The sequence below is a fragment of the Pyrus communis genome, chromosome 1 (genome assembly GCF_041283825.1).
Source record: "Pyrus communis isolate YQ-2024b chromosome 1, ASM4128382v1, whole genome shotgun sequence".
In the NCBI taxonomy this organism is placed as follows: Eukaryota; Viridiplantae; Streptophyta; class Magnoliopsida; order Rosales; family Rosaceae; genus Pyrus; species Pyrus communis.
This window is the reverse complement of record NC_142565.1, coordinates 16,261,673-16,277,492: the sequence shown is the minus strand read 5'-3', so window position 1 is coordinate 16,277,492 and position 15,820 is coordinate 16,261,673. Positions and strand designations below refer to the sequence as shown.

At 43.1% G+C, this 15,820-nt stretch overlaps 1 long non-coding RNA gene across 1 annotated transcript; it reads right to left on the bottom strand.

Moving 5' to 3' along the window:
* Positions 1-11,532: 11,532 nt before the first annotated feature.
* LOC148699261 (uncharacterized) lies at positions 11,533-13,892 on the bottom strand. Its single transcript, XR_015955417.1, has 5 exons — positions 13,749-13,892; positions 13,545-13,647; positions 12,947-13,028; positions 12,067-12,137; positions 11,533-11,766 (listed from the first exon to the last, which is right to left on the bottom strand). It is a non-coding gene; the product is annotated as an uncharacterized LOC148699261 (long non-coding RNA).
* Positions 13,893-15,820: the final 1,928 nt, after the last annotated feature.

The window sequence follows — 15,820 nt, the reverse complement described above, 5'->3', positions numbered from 1 at the left end:
CGCTAAAGAGAGTTTGTTACGTTTTAATCATTCTTTTTATGATTAATTTATTATTTTATTGAATTGATCTACATGTTATTAATTTAATTTAATTTTTCTTTGTTGAATGTGATATAGCAAATTGGAGATGCAATTCTGGCTTTCCGAGAAGGAATCTTCTACAAATTCAAAGGGTTAGTTGTTTTCTGCCAATCAGGTTCTTTTATAATAAATTAAGATATTTGAAACGACCTTGAAACATGAAAGCATTCACGTGATGCATGAACCCCCTACATTTATATTTTCCTTCCAGTATATATTGTATATGTTCATATATTTATCAATATATATATATATGGATATATATATACACACACACGTTCATGCATTACACAATTGTAAAATCGCTATGTGGAATTTGTGAGTCAAAGAATCGAAATAAAATAGAACCATGATTTTTATTTTAAAAATAAAAAATAAAAAAAAAACCCTAAAAATTTGATGAAAAAAGAAAAAGAAACAAAAAAACAGAGGGCAAATTGTTCAGCCAAGCCGTACCTAGCTGGCCAAAAGCCAAGATAAGCCTCGCTGCCACAGACAGCAACCTTTTAGGCCTTTGCTGCGCACGGAACCCAAAGCCTACACGATGGGCTTCACTCATCCGGTCCGCCTTCCATCAGCCTCAAGCAGCTCATTGGGCTTATCCCCCTTATTTTCTCGCAGCCCGTGTTGCAGCATCAAGCCTGCTACTTTACTTATTGTTGCACACCGAGCCCTTGCCTAAAATAATGGGCCTATCCTATCAGCCTGAAGCTGCATTGATGAGCCCCTGCTCCTTGAACCACCCTATCCTATGGGCCATATTTTTTCTTTCTTTCTCAGCCCGTTACTGTAGCAAGCATGCAAGCTTGCTTTTGCAGGTTGCTAGGCTGCCTGCTACACGAGCCCAGCCTGCAGCCTAATGCTGTAGGGCCTTGCCAAAAGCAGCAACCAACAATTTCAATGTTGGGCTACCCTTATTTCTCAACCCAAAGCCATTTTGGCTTTTTCTTATTTTTTTCAACCGCACCCATATTTTTGGTGCCCAATTTCATGGTTTTAACCAATTTTTTGGGCTTTTCTTTTGAATGGCTTGCAACTGTCTAGCCCAAAATTTGGCCTAAAACTTTGCATTATTTTGCTTCTATGATCGACCCCGAATGGTCTCGATCTATTGAATTAATTAAAGTGACCAGCAGTCCACTAATCTAACAAGACATCCAAAATTATTGGCCTGAAGCCCACTTTTAGACATTAAAGATTCAATATTTTATTTCTTTTTTTTTTTAACTGCTGACTCTCTTTCGTATTCCCGAAGCACTCGCACTTGAGTTCTTGAAGCAACCCAAATCCACTACACTTAATTGTATATTGTATTATGTGTTCTTACAGGTACCTCCTTTTACGAACTAGAAGTTCATAACCAAACTCGAACCTGTAGTTTCGAATTTAGTGCTTTTGAAACCTGAAGTTTTCATAAAACAAGACACCCATAAAAACCCGACTTTTTTCATGTAAACCATGTTTGAGAACTCGGATGTTCTAACTTTGATGCTTATGGATATCATATTTCCGTAACACCAATCACAACCTTGTTTCATCTATTCAGTGGATTGTCGAACGGTAACAAGTTTGATTTCACTGATTTGGACGTTTCTTGATTGAAACCACTTTATGTTGGTATAAGACGTGAATCTCCACTTGACTATCAAGAAGCTGAGTAACTATTGAAGCCAACAATGCCATGAAAGAGCTGACTAAGCCTCCGCCATGATCTTCATACGAAGACTTATGCCTGAAGCATAATAAACGGAAATACCTCCTGAAAGAGGATTCCAAGGCTCTTTGGCTAACTCATACAAACCGTCTAATCATGAACGATATTGCTTGAAGCACACCATGATTACATCCATGAATGAATACGATTATGAAGTTTGTAAATCCGATAGAATTTCGCTAAAGAATACTTTAACTCCTCATTACTACCACAAATTCTCGTATTCGAAACTCAACCCTTCAGAATCTACTTCCATTTTTATGGAATAGATCATTGGTTATGCACCTGTTTGGGCCCTTACGAATGTCATAGAGGAGTACCATTAAGGTGTGTTTGTTGCACTGGACTATCTCAGACTGCAATAACTTCAGGGACTAAGCTAGATTGGCTTGAGGACAAGATTGGTATTAACGAGGTTGAGGGATAAGTTTGGAGGATTCTGAAAATTTCAAAGAAACACCTGAGATTCTGAAGTAAGAAATTAATGGAGGGTGGTATTGATATTATCCTATTATATTTGGAATATTCCTTAGATTAGATATTATCCTATTAGAATTGTAATCCTATTGGGTAAGGAATTTACCTTCCATACTACTATAAATAAAGACACAATTGGTGGAATAATACACATCTGTCTTTCTCTCTACTGGGCCTCACCCAGGGCCGGCCCAGGCCCAGTGCTGGTAGCGCGATTGTCCGGGGCCCAAAATAATTGGGGCACCAAAATTATTAGGATGGTATATTTATATATGTTTTCATAAAAGTATAAATTTATAAAATTTTATTCAACGACAAAAAAATTTAGCTAAAATTGGTGGTTTTGTTGTTTGAAATTAATGAGGAAGTCTTGGGTTCAAAACACCATGTGTGTTTATTTACTTTTCAATTTTTACAAATTTCTTTTTATAAGAGTATAAATATATAAAATTTGGCTAAATGATTAAAAAATTTAATTAGAACCAATGGTTTTTGTTGTTTGAAATTAACGAGAGGTCCTAGGTTCGAAATGCTAAGTGCATGTTTATGCTTTTCAATTTTTACGAATTTTTTTTTTGGTTAATTTATTTTTAATTAGTAACTAGTAGCTATGTGGATTGTTATTTTTAAACATTTTTCCAATTCAAGTCTAATATTCAAAAAAGAGTAATGCGTGACCAAATTTGCAAATCATATGATGTGTCATCAAAAGTTTAATTTAGTACCCATTTATTACTTATACATATCAATTAAAGACTCAAAAACATCATTATTTTTTTAGTCCCGTATTGACAAGGTTAGTAACTAAGAAAAAACACCTCACGATTTATACAAAAATATTTTAAAAGTTCAGATGGAAAACAAAACTCAAATCCATCTACTTGTAAACCCGGAGTTTTTTTGTTTCCTTCTCACAATACAAATAAATTACTTTTTCCGTACTTCTAAATTATTAAGTTTGAAGTGCTCTTCAAAGTATAATTTTATTAATGTCTTACACGTGAAAACAAATAATTTTCTTATATAAAGTGAAGGCACATTTTTTGACATCGCCCTGGGCCTCAAAAATCTCTAAACCGGCCCGGCGCTGCGGTAAAGAGAGTTTGTTACGTTTTAATCATTCTTTTTATTATTTTATTGAATTGATCTACATGTTATTAATTCAATTTAATTTTTCTTTGTTGAATGTGATATAGCGCATTGGAGATGCAATTCCGGCTTTTCGAGAATGATCTTCTACAAATTCAAAGGCTCAGTTGTTTTCTGCCGATCAGGTTTTTTATAATAAATTAAGATATTTGCAACGACCTTGAAGCATGAAAACATTTGCATGATGCATAAACCCCCTACATTTATATTTTCCTTCTGATATATATTGTATATGTTCATATATTTATCAATATATACACACACACACACACGTTAATGCATTACACAATTGTAAAATCATTATGTGGAATTTGTGAGTCAAAGAATCGAAATAAAATAGAAGCATGATTTTTTTTTTTTAAAAACCCTAAAAATTTGATGAAAAAAGAAAAAGAAACAAAAAAAAAAAAAGAAGGAAAAGCGTTCAGCCAAGCCGCGCCTAGCTAGCCTAAAGCCAAGCTAAGCCTCGCTGCCACAGAAAGCAGCCTTTTGGGGCTTTGCTGTGCACAGAACCCAAAGCCTACACGATGGGCTTTTCTCATTTGACAGGCCCGCCTTCCATCAGCCTCAAGCAACTGATTGGGCATGTCCCCCTTATTTTCCCTCGGCCCGTGTTGCAGCAGCAAGCCTGTTACTTTACTTATTGTCGCACACTGAGCCCTTGCCTAAAATAATGGGCCTATCCTATCTGCCTGCAGCTACATTGATGAGCCTCTGCTTCTTGAACCACCATATCCTATGGGCCATATTTTTTCTTTCTTTCTCAGCCTGTGACTATAGCAAGCCTGCAAGCTTGCTTTTGCTGGTTGTTGGGCTGCCTACTACACGAGCCCAGCCTGCAACCTAATGCTGCAGGGCCTTGCCTAAAGCAGCAACCAACAATTTCAATGTTGGGCTACCCCTGTTTCTCGGCCCAAAGCCATTTTGATGAGCCCATGCTCCTTGAACCACCCTATCCTATGGGCCATATTTTTTTCTTTCTTTCTCAGCCCGTGACTGTAGCAAGCCTGCAAACTTGCTTTTGCAAGTTGTTGGGCTGCCTGCTACACAAGCCCAGTCTGCAGCCTAATGTTGCAGGGCCTTGCCTAAAGCAGCAGCCAACAATTTCAATGTTAGGCTACCCCAGTTTCTCGGCCCAAAGCCATTTTGGCTTTTTCTTATATTTTTCAACCCGCACTCATATTTTTGGTGCCCAATTTCATTGTCTTAACCAATTTTTTGGGCTTTTCTTTTGAATGGCTTGCTGACACACCCCGACCGAGATCGGAGCGTGCTGGCCGTCACACAAAGGTGACGTAGCCATGTGCACGTGCGGAAGCTAATAAGTAGTAATATAAAAGTACGAATAATAAAAAAATATAAGCATACAAGTACTAGAATGAGTGCTAGTTAGTGCGATACAAATTCAGAGCAGGTCTATAGCAGTCCAAATAAAACGACAACAGTAGTACGCCCGAAGGCGACCCTACAATGTGGAGTGTCTGTCAGAACGCCGAAAAGCTCACAAGGGAAACCACCGCAACGGCTAAGCAACTAGAACCTGGAGGGGCGCAAAACAAAAGCGTGAGTGGGCAAAAACAATTCTTTCTAAAACCATTTACAAAATACTTTCTAACCCCTCGCCGTAAAACCTGTATACTTCCCAGAAAGATAACATATGTACGTATGTATAGACATGCAAAACATGCTCAAGGGTATACCAATCATGCTCAAGATATGCCATGCCACAATCTCAAAGTGATATGCAAGTGCCCAGGTATAACCATATCAATATCATGTAATCTGGCAGCCGGAGTCACCTAACGTGACCTGTACGGCTGCATCTAGAGCTCAAATCTCAATCTCAATATCTAAACCTGCCCACGAGTCGGAACCACCTAAGTGGTCTGTACGACAGGCCTGGGTATAAATAAGTGCTACGATCACGTGAAGACTGGGCGAATAATCGCGGGTCACCTACGAGTCGGAACCACCTAAAGTGGTATGTACGACAGGCCTGTGCACCTACCTTGAATCCAAGGTGAGCATAAGGTGCGGGAGGTGAACATCACGTGAAGGACTGTGCCCTACTCTGGGCGGGAGCACTAACACCGGGGGTGCAGGTTATGAGCTCTCTAAACATCTCTAACCACTAATTAATGCAATCGTTAATTAACGCTTACCTGGCACTTACCTATGCCTCCACAGCACCCACATATAAATATGTATATGCATGCCACTACTAATAAATGTGATGATGCATAAACGATAATAATAACATGCATGGCATAAGGCAAATAACCCTTTTTAAATCAATTTCTGGGAATATAAATGTATATAGGTATATACGGAAAACAAAAGCCCACTCACTGGTATGTAGAAGGGTCGTAGCCCCCCTGCCTCGCGTGTGCACGCTCGTCCTCTGGGTACGTGTCACCTAAATGCGAAACAACTATAAAAACGTTAACTTTAAAGCACATAACCCGTTTCTCGTAATAACTTCTCATACATTGCTCAAAATGGACAAATGAATATACCAACGTGCTCTACACAACCTCAGGATCACAACCATATTTTTAAAATAATTTTTGGACCCCGCACGCGCCCCCACGCGCCAGCACAGGCACGGACCTACGCGCCCCCCACGCGCGGCCACGTGCCAGGCACACTGACGGTGTCAACAGACGCCGTCAGGAATATTCCGTTAAACTGACGGAATATTCCGTCAAATCTAACCGGATACCGTCACTGCCGTTAGGAATATTCCGTCAAACTTGACGGAATATTCCCCTTTCTTCTCCGGCCTACCCTCGCCGGACTCCGGTCGCCGGAAACTGGGAAAAACTTTAAACTTACTAATCTCCTTCGTTTCTCAACCATTTTCTATAATTCTTGGACCAAAAGAAAGCCCTAGACTAGAAGAATCACGTTGGACCACTTTTAAAGGCTAAAAATTACGAAATCTTACCTGTGCAAACAACCAAAACCGGCCAACTTCGAGTAGGACGATCCCGACGTCCAATTTCGTCCAACGAAGCACTCCGAGGCTCCTTGGGACACCACCAAGCTACCTATAAGCTTAGAAATCCCAAAAACTCAACGTATAAATTTTGCATGAACAGTACATAAATCGGGGCTTGTGAATTCGACGTGAAAACGTTGAGGTTCCTACCTGAAAATGGTATGGTTGTGCTCGCCTCGACCTCACGAGTTGAATGGTGTCCTTAGTTTCCTCGATCTGTCACGGTTTGAGGGGTATGTGTGTTGGTCCGTACGTTTTTAGGAAGAAGAAGAAGGATAGAGGACTCGGGAGAGAGAGAAGACAGAGGGGGAGAGAGAAGGATAGTGTCTGTGTGTGTGTGGGAGTGTGTGAGGTTCCAAACACATGCCACAACACAACAAACAACCAAAACGTGACGAAAGCACACTAGGGGTAAAATTGTAATTTCATACGTACATTTCGGTATTTCCGGGACGGGATGTCACAACCTTCCCACCTTAAAAGAATTTCGTCCCGAAATTCAAAACAACCAAATAACAACCCCTAGTGGTCAAAGAACAACCGGGGATACAAATCCCTCATCCGATCTTCTGTCTCCCACGTAGCTTCCTCAACTGAATGGTTCCTCCACAAAACCTTCACTAAATTCACTGTCTTGTTCCTCAAAACCTTCTCTTTCCAATCAATGATCGTCACCGGTTCCTCATCATACGTCAGATCTGGGTTAATCTCAAGCGGTTGAGGAGGTATCACGTGAGATGGATCAGCAACATAGTGTCGGAGCATAGACACGTGAAAAACATTATGCACTCTAGCCAACTCCGGAGGCAACTCCAACCTGTAAGCTACCTCACCAACTCGTTCGGTGACCATGTATGGTCCGATATACCTAGGACTCAGTTTCCCCTTCTTTCCGAACCGCACAACACCTCTCCACGGTGAAAGCTTCAGAAATACCCAATCTCCGACCTCATATGTTCTGTCCGTAGCACGCCGATCCGCTAGACTCTTCTGCCTGTCCTGAGCTGCTTTCAGGTTAGACTTAATCACCTGAACATTCTGAGTAGTCTCCTCGACAATCTCTGGACCCACTAAAACTCTTTCTCCAACCTCTGACCAACATAACGGTGTGCGACAAGCTCTGCCATACAAGGCCTCAAATGGCGCCATGCCAATGCTCGAATGAAAACTGTTGTTGTAAGCAAATTCCATCAAATCCAATCTTTGGTGCCAAGCGTCACCAAACTGCAACACCGAAGCTCGCAGCATATCCTCCAAGGTCTGAATAGTTCTCTCTGACTGTCCGTCTGTCTGTGGATGATACGCCGTGCTGTAAAGTAATCTCGGGCCCAAAGCTTCCTGGAAAGCTACCCAAAACTTCGACGTAAATCGTGGATCTCGATCCGAAACAATACTCACTGGGACACCGTGGTACTTCACAACCTTCGAAATGAACAACTCCGCTAAACGGCTCAGAGAATACTTCTCTCTCACAGGAATAAAATGAGCCGACTTAGTGAGTCGATCGACGATCACCCAAATGCCGTCAAAGCCATTATGTGTACGCGGGAGCTTGTACACAAAATCCATGGTGATATTTTCCCATTTCCACTCTGGAACGGGAAGCGGCTGCAACAACCCAAACGGCTTCTTCCTTTCTGCTTTAACTTGCTGACAAACAGCACACCTGCTCACATACTCGGCTATCTCCCTCTTCATACCCGGCCAATAATAAAACGGTCGAATGGTATGATACATTTTAGTAGCTCCTGGGTGCATGGCATAAGCCGAGATATGTGCTTCATCGAGAATTTCTTTCTTCAACTCCACACTCTTAGGCACGAACATTCTACCTTCTAGCATCAACATGCCATCCGAATCCCGAACTCTGAGGTCTCGCCTCCTTCCTTGCTCTCGAGCTTGAATAAGTTCTTGAGTCTCCTGATCAGCTACTTGGGCTTCAAGCACCCGATCAACAAGTATCGGCCTAACTTGGAAATTAGCAAGTAATGCCACATCACGATCTTCGGCTTCTAGCCTTACCCCCGTCGTACGCAAGTCCACCAAAAGAGGAGCACGACTAGCGTACAACGCATTAATACGGCCCTGTGACTTCCTGCTAAGTGCATCAGCCACTACGTTCGCACGACCAGGATGATAATCAATCGTGCAATCGTAATCGCTGAGCAACTCCAACCACCTCCGCTGACGAAGATTGAGTTCCTTCTGAGTAAAGAGATACTGGAGACTCTTGTGATCCGTAAAGATCCTGCACTTTTCTCCGTAAAGATAGTGCCTCCACAACTTTAACGCAAAAATGATAGCAGCCAACTCCAAATCATGTGTAGGGTAATTCCTCTCATGAGGTTTCAACTGCCGCGAAGCATAAGCAATCACCCTACCATGCTGCATCAATACACATCCCAAACCATTCAAGGAAGCATCGCTGTAAACCTCGAAATCACCACTATCGTCTGGGAGTGCCAAAACAGGTGCATGAGTGAGACAATGCTTCAACTGTTGGAAACTCCGCTCGCACCTATCATCCCACTCAAATTTGACATCCTTCCTCGTTAACCTCGTCAGTGGTAAGGCAATCACCGAAAAATCCTTAACGAATCTCCGATAATACCCTGCCAACCCAAGGAAACTTCTCACCTCGGTGACGGTTCTCGGTTGCTCCCAACTCTCTACCGCTGCAACCTTCTGAGGGTCAACCAAAATACCCTGAGCAGAAATGACGTGTCCCAAGAACGCAACTTGGTCTAACCAGAACTGGCACTTGCTAAACTTAGCATATAACTGGTGTTCCCTCAACCTTTTCAACACCAAAGTAAGATGTCGAACATGCTCCGCTTTCGACTTAGAATACACCAGAATATCGTCAATGAAGACAATGACGAATCTATCCAAGTAAGGCTGGAATACTCGGTTCATCAAATCCATAAAGGCGGCTGGTGCATTCGTCAACCCAAATGGCATAACCAGAAACTCGTAATGACCGTAACGAGTCCTGAACGCCGTCTTAGGGACATCATCCCTACTGATCTTCAGCTGATAGTAACCAGACCTCAAGTCTATCTTAGAGAACACGCAAGCACCTCTCAGCTGATCGAACAAATCATCGATACGAGGCAATGGATAACGGTTTTTAATCGTCACCCGATTGAGTTGCCTGTAGTCGATGCACAGTCTCAAAGTTCCATCCTTCTTCCTCACAAACAACACTGGAGCACCCCAAGGCGAAGTACTAGGCTGGATAAATCCCTTATCTACTAACTCTTGCAGCTGAACTTTCAATTCCCTTAACTCCGCAGGAGCCATACGATAAGGAGTTAAAGAAATAAGATTGGTACCTGGAATCAACTCAATGGTGAACTCTACGTCTCGATCTGGGGGTAACCCAGGTAAATCCTCAGGAAATACATCAGGGAAGTGTCTGACCACTCTCACATCCTCTATTCTGCTAGTAACAACCTCATCCAGCACCACATGAGCCAGATACCCCTGACAACCCTTAGTTAACAACTTTTTCGCTCGTAGCGCCGAAATAACGCCATATCTCACCCCACTCTGCTCACCCACGAAGGTAACCACAGGTAGTCCAGGTCGGTGAAACGTAACCACTTTCCCATAACAGTCAATGTTGGCACGATAGAAGTGCAACCAATCCGTGCCCAGAATCACATCAAAATCCACAATATCTAACGGGATAAGATCGGCTGACAAAGCAACACCCTCTACGATCACTGGACACCCCGGGTACACACAATCTATAACGCAACTCTCTCCCCTAGGCATAACAAACTCTAAATCATACCCTAAGGGTGTGGGGCGAGGTTGCGTCGCTTGAGCAAATGTATGAGAAATTACGGAATGTGTAGCTCCACAATCAATTAAGACTCTAGCAAAACAACCAAGAATGTTCAACGTACCCATAATCAAGTCTGGGTTGTTCTGAGCGTCCTGCAGAGAAATATTGTGAAGACGTCCCTGTCCCTGCTGACGCCCACCGCGGCCTCGGCTCGCCTGAACACCGCGTCCCTGAGCACCACGCCCCTGACTGGGCTGGCCTGACTGTCTCGAAGATCCTGCACTGCTAGTGGCAATCTCCCCCTGCTGATACTGTCCTCCCTGATACCACTGTGAACCACCCGCTAGGGCTGGAGGATACGGCATATAGCCGCCCGAATACTGGGGATAGCCACCCTGGGAATAGGGATCCTGAGGGTACTGATACTGCCCCGGAGCATAAGGGACAGCATCACCCTGATAGTGGTAAGCACCACCTAGACCCGTCTGGCCGTAACTACTAGGACCCTGGATCTGCTGGAGTGGTGCAGGCGGTGGCATAAAGGTCTGTTGTGGTTTCTGCTGCTGCTGACCCTGTGGACAATTTGCCGCTCTATGTCCCACCTGTCCACATGTGAAACAACCGTTGCTACCACGTCTACACTCACCGAAATGTCGGTTGTTACACCTGCGGCAAATAGGGGCTCTGCCTCGCCCACCATCGCCCTGCCTCTGGCCTCTAGCGCCACCAGAAAATCTACCTCCACGACCCTGCCCAGTGGCACTGAAGCCACCACTCGAAGAACTAGAACTAGCTCCACCTCTCTTGAAGCTCTGAGTCTGACGGGCCCCGAGCGATGCCTGACCTTTGCCTTTGTCATCTTTCTTCTGGTTGTCGTCCTTCTCTTCATCAGTATCGCTCGACATATTCTCGGAGTCCTCGATCCTCAGTAGTATCTCATAGAAGTCCCGATAAGTCTCGTTGTGGACCGTAGACGCCATAGAACGCCACTTCTTCCTGGTGCCCAGACGGAAAAGACGGAGCATCTCCGCCGGATTACCAGCGACATCAGGGTGATAACGGGACAAGTCCGTAAACTTACGGTAGTACTCATTCGCTGACATCTTCCGCTGTTTCAGTTCGGAAAACTCCTGCTTCTTGCGGTCAATGTACTCAGGGGGTACATATCTTCTCCTAAACAACCCCGTAAACACGTTCCAATCAATCCTCTGATCCGGAGTCAACCTACGAAGCTCCTGCTCCCACCAAGCTGCCGACTCCGTATCTAGAAACCAAGCGGTCGTCTCGACCCACCTCTCCATAGGCAAGTTCCCCTGATTATGCAGCACCCGGAAAGTCTTCTCTATGTGTTCTAGCCAGCGCTCTGCGCTCTCGGGTCCCTCACTGCCCTTAAACTTATCCAACTTCAGATTGTACATGGTCTCCAGAGGAGTCCTCTGGGGAGGGCGCATCACTGCCTGAAGGGCTGTAGCAAAAGCTTCCCCCAACTGAGTAATATCGGGGAACATAGGCTCAGAAGAGCGACGGGGTTCCCGACGAGGCGGCATAGTTCTGACAGAAGACACCAAAATTATTAGAATACTCACAAGGACACAGGACTGCCAAACCTAGGCTCTGATACCAAACTGACACACCCCGACCGAGATCGGAGCGTGCTGGCCGTCACACAAAGGTGACGTAGCCATGTGCACGTGCGGAAGCTAATAAGTAGTAATATAAAAGTACGAATAATAAAAAAATATAAGCATACAAGTACTAGAATGAGTGCTAGTTAGTGCGATACAAATTCAGAGCAGGTCTATAGCAGTCCAAATAAAACGACAACAGTAGTACGCCCGAAGGCGACCCTACAATGTGGAGTGTCTGTCAGAACGCCGAAAAGCTCACAAGGGAAACCACCGCAACGGCTAAGCAACTAGAACCTGGAGGGGCGCAAAACAAAAGCGTGAGTGGGCAAAAACAATTCTTTCTAAAACCATTTACAAAATACTTTCTAACCCCTCGCCGTAAAACCTGTATACTTCCCAGAAAGATAACATATGTACGTATGTATAGACATGCAAAACATGCTCAAGGGTATACCAATCATGCTCAAGATATGCCATTCCACAATCTCAAAGTGATATGCAAGTGCCCAGGTATAACCATATCAATATCATGTAATCTGGCAGCCGGAGTCACCTAACGTGACCTGTACGGCTGCATCTAGAGCTCAAATCTCAATCTCAATATCTAAACCTGCCCACGAGTCGGAACCACCTAAGTGGTCTGTACGACAGGCCTGGGTATAAATAAGTGCTACGATCACGTGAAGACTGGGCGAATAATCGCGGGTCACCTACGAGTCGGAACCACCTAAAGTGGTATGTACGACAGGCCTGTGCACCTACCTTGAATCCAAGGTGAGCATAAGGTGCGGGAGGTGAACATCACGTGAAGGACTGTGCCCTACTCTGGGCGGGAGCACTAACACCGGGGGTGCAGGTTATGAGCTCTCTAAACATCTCTAACCACTAATTAATGCAATCGTTAATTAACGCTTACATGGCACTTACCTATGCCTCCACAGCACCCACATATAAATATGTATATGCATGCCACTACTAATAAATGTGATGATGCATAAACGATAATAATAACATGCATGGCATAAGGCAAATAACCCTTTTTAAATCAATTTCTGGGAATATAAATGTATATAGGTATATACGGAAAACAAAAGCCCACTCACTGGTATGTAGAAGGGTCGTAGCCCCCCTGCCTCGCGTGTGCACGCTCGTCCTCTGGGTACGTGTCACCTAAATGCGAAACAACTATAAAAACGTTAACTTTAAAGCACATAACCCGTTTCTCGTAATAACTTCTCATACATTGCTCAAAATGGACAAATGAATATACCAACGTGCTCTACACAACCTCAGGATCACAACCATATTTTTAAAATAATTTTTGGACCCCGCACGCGCCCCCACGCACCAGCACAGGCACGGACCTACGCGCCCCCCACGCGCGGCCACGTGCCAGGCACACTGACGGTGTCAACAGACGCCGTCAGGAATATTCCGTTAAACTGACGGAATATTCCGTCAAATCTAACCGGATACCGTCACTGCCGTTAGGAATATTCCGTCAAACTTGACGGAATATTCCCCTTTCTTCTCCGGCCTACCCTCGCCGGACTCCGGTCGCCGGAAACTGGGAAAAACTTTAAACTTACTAATCTCCTTCGTTTCTCAACCATTTTCTATAATTCTTGGACCAAAAGAAAGCCCTAGACTAGAAGAATCACGTTGGACCACTTTTAAAGGCTAAAAATTACGAAATCTTACCTGTGCAAACAACCAAAACCGGCCAACTTCGAGTAGGACGATCCCGACGTCCAATTTCGTCCAACGAAGCACTCCGAGGCTCCTTGGGACACCACCAAGCTACCTATAAGCTTAGAAATCCCAAAAACTCAACGTATAAATTTTGCATGAACAGTACATAAATCGGGGCTTGTGAATTCGACGTGAAAACGTTGAGGTTCCTACCTGAAAATGGTATGGTTGTGCTCGCCTCGACCTCACGAGTTGAATGGTGTCCTTAGTTTCCTCGATCTGTCACGGTTTGAGGGGTATGTGTGTTGGTCCGTACGTTTTTAGGAAGAAGAAGAAGGATAGAGGACTCGGGAGAGAGAGAAGACAGAGGGAGAGAGAGAAGGATAGTGTCTGTGTGTGTGTGGGAGTGTGTGAGGTTCCAAACACATGCCACAACACAACAAACAACCAAAACGTGACGAAAGCACACTAGGGGTAAAATTGTAATTTCATACGTACATTTCGGTATTTCCGGGACGGGATGTCACACTTGCAGCCGTCTAGCCCAAAATTTGGCCTAAAACTTTGCATTATTTTGCTTCTATGATCGACCCCGAATGGTCTCGATTTATTGAATTAATTAAACTGACCAGCAGTCTACTAATCTGACAAAACATCCAAAATTATTGGCTTGAAGACCACTTTTAGCCATTAACGATTCAATATTTTATTTCTTTTTTTTTTTTAATCGTTGACTCTCTTTCGTAATCTTGAAGCACTCGCACTTGAGTTCCTGAAGCAACCCAAATCCACTACACTTAATTGTATATTGTATTATTTGTTCTGACATGTACCTCATTTTACGAACTGGAAGTTCATAACTAAACTCGAACATGTAGTTTCGAATTTAGTGCTTTTGAAACCTGAAGTTTTCATAAAACAATACACCCATGAAAACCCAACTTTTTTCATGTAAACTGTGTTTGAGAACTCGGATGTTCTAACTTTGATGCTTATGGATACCTTATTTCCATAGCACCAATCACAATCTTGTTTCATCCATTCAGTGGATTGTCGAACGGTAACAAGTTTGATTTCACTGATTTGGACGTTTCTTGACTAAAACCACTTTATGTGGGTACAAGACGTGAATCTCCACTTGACTATCAAGAAGTTGAGTAACTATTGAAGCCAACAATGACATGAAAGAGCTGACTAAGCCTCCGTCATGATCTTCATACAAAGACTTATGCCTGAAGCATAACAAACGAAAATACCTCTTAAAATAGGATTCCATGGCCCTTTGGCTAACTCATACAAACCGTCTAATCATGAACAATATTGCTTGAAGCACACCATGATTACATCCATGAATGAATACGATTATGAAGTTTGTAAATCCGATAGAATTTCGCTAGAAAATACTTTAACTCCTCATTACTACCACAAATTCTCGTATCCGAAACTCAACCCTGCAGAATCTACTTACTTTTTTATGGAATAGATCATTGATTAGGCACCTGTTTAGGCCCTTAACAATTTCATAGAGGAGTACCATTAGGGTGTGTTTGTTTCACTAGACTATCTCAGACTACACTAACTTCAGGGACTAAGCTAGATCGGCTTGGCATGGACTAAGTAGTATAAGAATAATAAAGCGTTTGGTGTGGTGCCGGACTAAGTCATGGACTAACTTATTTTTAAACCTTACATAATTTTGTGTTACTTTTTGATCATTTTATTAATATTTGATTATTTTTAGCCAAGATACTTTCACTTCATTCAATACATCTTCCACCAACCTATTGAAATCCCATTTCAATAGAGTTCCAGAAGACCCCTTCCAGGCTCCACCAACCCCATTAAAATCCCATTTCCATTAAAATTCGTTCCAGATATTTTCACTCTACATGAATTAATCCTGGGAAGTTTCAAATGAACTGCATCTCTCCACTCTCTCCCTTAAAATCGTACTGATTTTCCCAAACAAAAAAAAATCTCTTTTAAATCTCTCCTTTTTTTTCCATGATTTTCTCTGTGATTTTGGTGAAGCATTCTGCCCGTTTCAATCCTCCATTTTTCCTCTCAAGGCTTGTTCGCAACTTCTTCTCCTATACAAGCACTGGTTTGACTGCGAGCTCGAAGTGCAGCAAGACAAAACAAAGGGAAGTAAATGATCTTAGCAATCCATTGGTTTCTAAGGGGACTCATTAATAACCTTTAGTAAGGGACTTAGTCTAGGCGAGTCCCACTTAATCTCATTAAAGTTAGTCTCTGTGTGTAACAAACACAAGATTTCATTGACT